Source organism: Spinacia oleracea, chromosome 3 (genome assembly GCF_020520425.1).
Source record: "Spinacia oleracea cultivar Varoflay chromosome 3, BTI_SOV_V1, whole genome shotgun sequence".
Classification (NCBI taxonomy): Eukaryota; Viridiplantae; Streptophyta; class Magnoliopsida; order Caryophyllales; family Amaranthaceae; genus Spinacia; species Spinacia oleracea.
Window position 1 is genome coordinate 75,176,702 of NC_079489.1, and position 8,951 is coordinate 75,185,652.

Genomic DNA, 8,951 nt, shown 5'->3' on the forward strand with positions numbered 1-8,951 from the left:
TATTCCTAAGATTAAATGTCCTAATACAGTGAGTGATTTTAGACCCATTTCTTGCTGTAACACACTGTATAAGTGTGTTACTAAGGTGATGTGTAATAGGCTTAGACAAATCTTACCTGATTTGATCATGGAAAATCAGGGTGGTTTTGTTCATGGAAGGCACATTGTCCATAACATTATGGTGGTGCAGGACTTAGTGAAGCATTATGGTAGGAAGGATGTCAAACCTAGTTTCTTAATGAAGATTGACTTACAAAAAGCCTATGATACTGTGGATTGGAATTTCTTACAGGAGATGTTGGAGCAATTGGGTTTCCCTGAACATTTTGTGCATCTTGTGATGGAGTGTGTCACCACTCCTATGTTCTCCTTGATGATCAATGGCACTATGCATGGGTTCTTTAAATCTCAGAGAGGGCTAAGACAAGGTGATCCCATGTCTCCTTTGCTCTTTGTCATTTGCATGGAATATTTGTCCAGAGTTCTGCACAGCATGAGCTTGCTGCCTTTGTTCCAGTATCATCCAAGGTGTAAAGCTGTAAAGCTCACTCATCTCTGCTTTGCAGATGATCTGATCTTGTGCTGCAAAGGTGATTTTGCTTCTATCTATCTGTTACTACAGGCTTTCAAGCTATTCTCTGATACTTCTGGTTTACAGCCTAACAAACAGAAATCTTCTATATATTGTTATGGGATGTGTGATTCTGATATTAATAGGGTAGAATTGGTTTCTGGTTTTACCAGAAGTGTTTTGCCTTTCAAGTACTTGGGGGTACCAATTTGTTCTAAGAAAATCACCACAGCTCAGTGTGATATGTTGGTGGACAAGATGATTGCAAGAATTAAAGTTTGGAGCTCCAGGAATCTCTCCTACTCAGCTAGAATGCAACTGATCAATTCAGTCTTATTGAGTTTGCATATGTATTGGGCCCAGGTGTATGTGCTCCCTAAGCAAGTTTTATATGAGATTAATAAGATATGCAGGTCTTTTCTTTGGAGTGGCAAAGCTTACAACACAAAACCAAGTAATATCTCTTGGGCACAGTCTTGCTGTCACAAGAAAGAGGGTGGTTTAGGCTTCATAGATGTTGTTAAGTGGAACATTGCACTGATGGGCAAATATGTGTGGGTTGTTGCTTCCAAACAGGATAATGTTTGGATTAAGTGGGTCAATGCTGTATATGTTAAAGATGGGGTTTGGTGGGATTACCAGCCTAATGCTTTAGCCAGCTGGTATTGGAGGAAAGTTTGTGAAACTAAGGAGATTTTAAAGCAATATTACTCTCAGAATGAGTTTAGTACTATTGCTCAGTACTCAGTTAAAGTGGTATATGAGAAATTAATTGAGGCTAGACCTTTGGTCACCTGGGACAGGTTAGTTTGGAATAGGCTAAATGTTCCAAGACATAGATTTATTTGCTGGATGGCTGTTCAAGCTAGGCTTCAAACCACAGCAAAGCTTGCTAGAATTGGTGTTAGTGTGTCCCCACTGTGTTTATTGTGTGGACAACAGGATGAGGATCATAATCATTTGTTCTTCTCTTGCTCCTACAGTCAGCAATGCCTTAATGATATTAGAAGCTGGATGAGTATCCCTGGTGTTTCTTCTGATCTTCAGCAGATCACAAGGGGGATTGATCATAGCAGGCATTCTCATTTCAAGAAGCAAGTCTGGTATGCAGGCCTTGCAGCAATTGTCTATGTAGTTTGGCAGTGCAGAAATTGTAGCTTTTGGGATAAGTATGTTCCTACAGTGCAGAATTCTGTAAAGAGCATTAAGCATGCTGTGAGAGATAGAATCAAAGTTGTAATGCCTAAGAAGGTTAGTAGAAGGGATTGTACTTGGTTTTTGGCTCTGTGAGCTTGTATAGGTGTTTCTGTTTGCTTGCTTCTTGGTGGTAAGGTCCAACCTAGTTGGTTCGTGCCTCTTGAAGTTAAGCTTAGGTTGTAATTTGGTTTTTGTGCTTAATATTATCATTACTTGCCTAGCAAAAAAAAAAAAAAAAAAAACTAAAATAAGTTACTAAATGGATTTATCAAGGACAAAATTTAAATAAGATTTTCGTGTAAATTAATTAAGGAAAATATATATTTCGATTGAAATTTCAATTAATTATATTCATCACTAAAATTGGCGTTTAATTATATTTTCATTAAAACTATGAAAAAATATTTTTTTTTTAACATTATTATTAGGAAATTGGTTAATTATAAAGTTTCGAAATTATTAAGTTAAATTATTTATCAATTTGGTACTAATTCAATTATTTAATATTTTTAAAGAAATTGGACTCGGAGCTCAGGACGAACGAGCCAACGAAAACCCTTAGCAAATCGCGGAAGTGAGGTAACGGCTATTGCTAGTACCCGCAATCCCTTTATAAATGTATTACGAAATTATGACGTTATGATTGGATTTATGAATTAAATGTTTTGACATGTTTTATGGATTGTGGGAATGAATTATGATTTGTTTGAATTATTCTTTATAATATGATTTGATTGAGTTTTCTCATAAAATGATGTTTATATGATGCGTTGAATGAAATGATGTTTTATGGATCCCAGGATCTAAATGATGTTTTTATGATATAAAATGAGTTATGTTATTTCGAATTGAAATACAAGCCAAGGCTTGGTAAAATTACATACAACATGATAAATGAAAGTGAAAGAACTGGTTTGTCTGGCGGTATATAAACTACCATCTTCCTATCTATCGGTCATGCATGCACCACGGACACCTGTCCACCCATGGATTACGAGCCCAGGCTCCCATGGTTTATGAGCCCAGGCTCAGGGGCCCAGGCCCCATGTTACGATGAGCCCAGGCTCTTATGGGCCCAGGCCCAGTGGAGAATTCCTTCACGGTTCGTACTTGCCGACAACTAGCATGTTAAACTGCAAAGTTTATGAATGAATTAAATGTGATGTTTTGTTAAATGTTTTAACCATTCTACTCTCCCTGTGTTATTAAATAAAATGAATTGAAATGAATTTACGCTGCTAGGATAGTTCGTTACTGAGTCTTCGGCTCACCGTTTTGTTTTCCGTTTTAGGTACTGCGGGGGATGATGGACACGAGTAGTGGCGAGGAGTTTCACTTTAATATTATCCACCTAGTTTATGTTTACGGTTCTGATAGTTTTAATAGTTTTAATTAAAGACTTTTAGTAAGTTATGCACTTTTATTTTGATAATATAAAGGATTATATATATATTTTGGAGTATTTAAAGGCTTATGATTGATGGTTGCCTTGTAATTTCCGAAAAGGAAGTTACGGCAGGTAATGTCCCGACCAATTAGGTTAATTCCGCTGCTAATTATGTGTTAATTATTGAATTAGAGGTCGGGGCGTTACAGTTTGGTATCAAGAGCAAAGGTTCTGGACCATAAGTGCTAAACCTTACGGGTTTTGGCACGAATAGAATTCATTAGGCTTTAAGTGAAGAATTTTAAGGAATGAGTTAAAAAGAATGTTCTAAAATCTTGCTAAGTTAAAATGAATATGAGTGTGAGTGTAGGAACGGGATCAAAGGGTTTATTTTATATTATTATTCGCTTCAATCTGATAAGATATGTTATGCAGAATGTCGACCATTGATGCTATCAACGATGTTAGTAACGGAGCTCGCAACGAGCATCATGTTCACGATGATAACGACATTACTCACGAGGAGTATTTCCATGTTAATGGCCATGAGGAAAGGATGGAACGATTGGAAAATGTGAGTGCAATGTTGGCCGAATTAGTCCATGATTCTCGGAAAAAGAAAGATGTTAGTGGGAGCGAGAGCGCAACGATGTTCAAGAACTTTTCGTCGCTTAACCCACCGCCTATGATGGCAAGCCCGATCCAGTTGAGTTCGAGGATTGGATAAGTCGCATTGATCAGTTGTTTGAAACCCTGCAATGCCCTGAGAAATGGAGAGTTGATTTCGCAGTGTTCTACTTGACGGGTCAAGCAGGATTATGGTGGAAAGTTAACAAGGAACGAAAGAATGGGCCTGGATTTGGTTGGAACGAGCTACAAAAGTTAATGAGAGACAAGTTTTATCCACCATCCCTGAGGAAACAAAAAGAAGATGAATTTCTACACTTGCAACAAGGAACAATGAGCGTGTTGGAATACGCAAATAAGTTCATGGAGTTGTCAAGGTTTGTACCAGACCTGGTGTCGACAGAGCAGTCCAAGATGAACCGTTTCGAGCGAGGTCTGCACCTTAAGTACCAGGATAGGTTGTCCACTCAGAGGTTTACTTCATACCAGGATATGGTTGATATTGCAGCTAATGTAGAGAGAGTGGTACTGCTTTGAGAAGCGAAGAATGTTGGGTATAAAAGGAGAAATGAAAACCAGAGTCAAGGAGGAGCAAAGAAGCCTAACCAAGGCTATCAGGGAAACCAAAGGAGGAACGATGTTGGAAACAAAGGACAAGGTTATCGTGGAAACCAGAATAATAGGGCGCAAGAATGTGCCAAGTGTGGGAGAAGAGGCCACATCGAGAGTGAATGCCGTGTAGGATCGAACACTTGTTTTCGATGTGGGAGCCATGATCATTACATCAGAGATTGTCCGAAGCAGGTAACCCCAACCACGAGAGGACCAGTTTCAACTAACAACGATCGTGGTCGGAACAACAACAACACAGGAGGTTCAAACCGCAACCCACCCCGACCACCGCCAGCTGGAAGAGTTTTTGTGATGAGACAGGATGAGGCAGATGAGAATGATAATGTTATCACCGGTACCTTCTCTATCCATTCTTTACCAGCTCATGTTCTTTTTGATTCTGGAGCTTCACATTCCTTTATTTCTCCATTGTTTGCAAAATATTTAAATTTGAAACCATGTTGTGACTTTCATGCTATGAGTGTTTCCCTTCCTAGTGGAGAAATTGTGAAATGTAGAACCATGTATAAGGATTGCCCTATTATAATAAAGAAAGTTGAGTTTCGAGCAAACTTAATAGCTTTTGACCTATCTGAATTTGATGTAATCTTGGGAATGAATTGGTTGACTAAGTATGAAGCTAACCTTAATTTTTCGAGGCAAAGTGTGACCCTTATAACGCCAGATGGAGATAGAGTTTCATTCCATAAGTTAGTAAGAAAACCAACGATTCAAATTGTCCATGCTTTGAGAGCACATAAAATGATTGAGAGTGGTTTATCTGGTTATCTGTGTAGTGTTATTGACTTAAATACCTCTGGACCTTCCATTACCGACATACCTGTTGTTTGTGAGTACCCACATGTTTTTCCAGAAGAAATACCTAGTATGCCCCCACCAAGAGAATTAGATTTCAGCATTGAATTAATTCCAGGATCCACCCCTATTTCTAAGGCACCATATAGAATGGCACCAGCTGAGTTACAAGAATTAAAGAAACAATTAGATGAGTTACTTGAAAAAGGATATATTCGACCTAGTGTTTCACCTTGGGGAGCCCCTGTCTTGTTTGTGAAGAAAAAGGACGGAACTATGAGGCTATGCATAGATTATCGAGAGTTAAACAAGATTACCATTAAGAATAAGTATCCTTTACCCCGTATTGATGATTTGTTTGATCAACTTCGAGGTGCAAAAGTGTTTTCTAAGATTGATTTGAGGTCAGGTTACCATCAACTTCGAATTAAACACGAGGATATCCCAAAGACAGCCTTTAGAACTAGATATGGTCACTATGAGTTTGTTGTGATGCCTTTTGGGTTAACCAATGCGCCAGCTGTATTCATGGATTTGATGAACCGTATTTTTAAACCATACCTGGATAAGTTTGTAGTTGTTTTCATTGATGATATTTTGGTATATTCTAAGAGTAATGAGGAACACGAGGAGCATCTGAGAAAAGTGTTAGATATGTTGATTAAAAACCAGTTATATGCTAAGTTGTCGAAATGTGAATTCTGGCTTAAGGAAATATCATTTCTAGGACATATTATCTTTGAGAAAGGTGTATCTGTTGATCCTGAGAAAATAAAAGCAATTGTGGAATGGTCTAGACCAACTAATGTACCAGAAGTACGGAGTTTTATGGGTTTAGCTGGATACTATCGAAGATTCGTTCAAGATTTTTCTAAGGTTGCCTTGCCCATAACCCGATTAGTTAGAAAGAATACCAAATTTGTGTGGAATGATGATTGTGAATGTGCATTTCAAGAACTTAAGAAACGTCTCACCACTGCCCCTATTCTTACCCTTCCATCTGGAACTGACGGATTTGTAATCTATAGTGATGCTTCCAAGAATGGGTTAGGATGTGTCTTGATGCAAAACGGAAAAGTTATAGCTTATGCTTCACGCCAACTCAAAGTTCATGAACAAAATTACCCTACCCATGACCTCGAACTTGCAGCTGTTGTTTTCGCCCTTAAGATTTGGAGACATTATTTGTATGGAGCTTCGTGTCAAATTTTCACCGACCATAAGAGTCTTTAGTATATTTTCACCCAAAAAGAACTCAATATGAGGCAACGTAGGTGGTTAGAACTTCTTAAAGATTATGACCTTGATATTCAATACCATCCCGGAATGGCTAACGTTGTTGCAGATGCATTAAGTCGGAAGTCTCACCTAAATTCTATCCTAACTTTTTCCCGAGTCAACCGGGATGATCTACAAAAGATGGAAATTAAGTTTATCAAAGGAGATGCTTGCTTGAATGTGTTAGTAATGAAACCAACTTTGATTGATGAGATTAAGGAAGCGCAATGTAAGGACTTGCAATTAGAAAGAATAAGGAGTGAAGTGGAAAACGGGAAGTCACCTAGTTTTGTCATCCAAGAAGATGGCACGTTAAGGTTTCAGGGAAGATTATGTGTGCCTAATGATGAGAAGTTGAAAAAGAGAATTTTAGAAGAAGCTCATAGTTCACCATACTCGATTCACCCTGGAGGAAATAAGATGTATAAGGATTTAAGGCAAGTGTATTGGTGGAGCAACATGAAGCAAGAAGTGGCAGAGTATGTGGCTAAATGTTTGACATGTCAGAGAATCAAGATCGAGCATCAAAGACCAGCAGGTTTGTTGCAACCTCTGGATGTGCCAGAATGGAAATGGGATTCAGTTTCAATGGATTTTATCATAGGATTACCAAGATCAACCAAGGGAATGAATGCTATTTGGGTCATTGTTGATCGATTAACAAAGTCAGCGCATTTCTTAGCAATGAAGAGCAATTCGAGTTTAGATCAACTTGCTGAACTATATGTGAACACTATTGTGCGATTGCATGGAGTGCCTAGTTCGATCGTTTCTGATCGTGATACGAGGTATCAATCAACCTATTGGAAAGGATTGCAGAAAGCTCTTGGGACGAAACTTAACTTCAGTACCGCATTTCACCCAACGACTGATGGACAAACAGAACGTACCAATCAAATTGTCGAGGATATGTTGAGAGCATGTATTTTGGATTTTCAAGAAACCTGGGAGAAGTTTCTACCTATGGTTGAATTTTCGTACAACAACAGTTATCAGGCCACTATTGGTATGGCACCTTACGAAGCACTTTATGGAAGGAAATGTCGAACACCATTATGTTGGAGTGATATCGATGAGGCACGTGTTATAGGACCGGAATTGATTCAAGAAACTACTGACAAGATTCGTTTAATCCAATCAAGAATGATGGCAGTGCAAAGTAGGCAAAAGAGTTATGCGGACCAACGAAGAAGACCACTAGAGTTTGAGGTTGGAGATCACGTGTTCTTGAAAATTTCGCCAACGAAAGGAATAATGAGATTTGGTCAAACGGGAAAGTTGAGCCCAAGATACATCGGGCCATATGAGATATTAGAAAGAGTAGGTGCAGTAGCATATCGACTAGCTTTACCAACCGACTTGGAAAAGGTGCATAATGTGTTCCACGTGTCGATGTTAAGAAAATACGTTCCTGATCTTAGCCATGTGATTACGCACGAACCCTTGTTATTGCGAAACGATTTGACTTACGAGGAGAAACCAATTGAAATTCTAGAACGAAGAGAGAAACGACTTAGAAGCAAAGTAATTCCAATGGTTAAAGTCTTGTGGGCCAATCACTTGACATCTGAAGCTACATGGGAAGTCGAAGCGCAAATGAGATCGAAATATCCCCAGTTATTCGTTTAGAAACGATAAGATGTATGAATTTTAATATGCTACTTGAATGATTATGTTATTCCGCCATGTTTGTATAACGAATAAAACGATTAAGTATGAATTATATGACTCTATGAATGGCTAGTTCGACTGAGCTCCAGTTTCGAGGACGAAACTTTTTCTAAGGGGGTAAGAATGTAATACCCCGAAATTTTTAAATTCGATTTATTAAAATTGAAAATATTTATTAACTTAATTTCGTTTTAATTAAATTACGAATAATCGAATTTCGTTATTTTAATCGTTTTTACGAATTATTTTAAACTATAAATTTATAAACTGAAATTATTTATTTTCGTTAACGATAATTTTTTTATTTTTAAGGAATTATTTTAATTAAACATTTTATTACAAATTCTGAATTTTTGCCAAATATTGTGAATTTATTATAAAAAAAAATAAAAAAAAATAAAAAAAATAAAAAAGAAAAGAAAATGTCAGCTTTATTTTCTTGCTCCCCACGCACAAACCAGGAAGACAAATCTTCCTTCCTTCCCTCAATTCAGTCAAAATTCAACCCTTGGACCCCAAGTATACCTACTTACAAATTCAGAAATTAAGGAGAAATTTCAACAACAAACAAAACACAATTTCAATTTCAATCTCAAAAAAACCAAATTCAATTTCAATTCTTCTCCTCTTTTTGTTCCCTGATTCGGACCAACCACCACCACCTCCGGCAGCCACCGCGCACCACCGTCCTCACCACCACTCCACCACCCCGCACCTCCCGACCACCCAGAACCACCGAACACCACCACGCCACCACCACAACTCCCTCCCCTGCTCTCTCCTCCTCTCGCG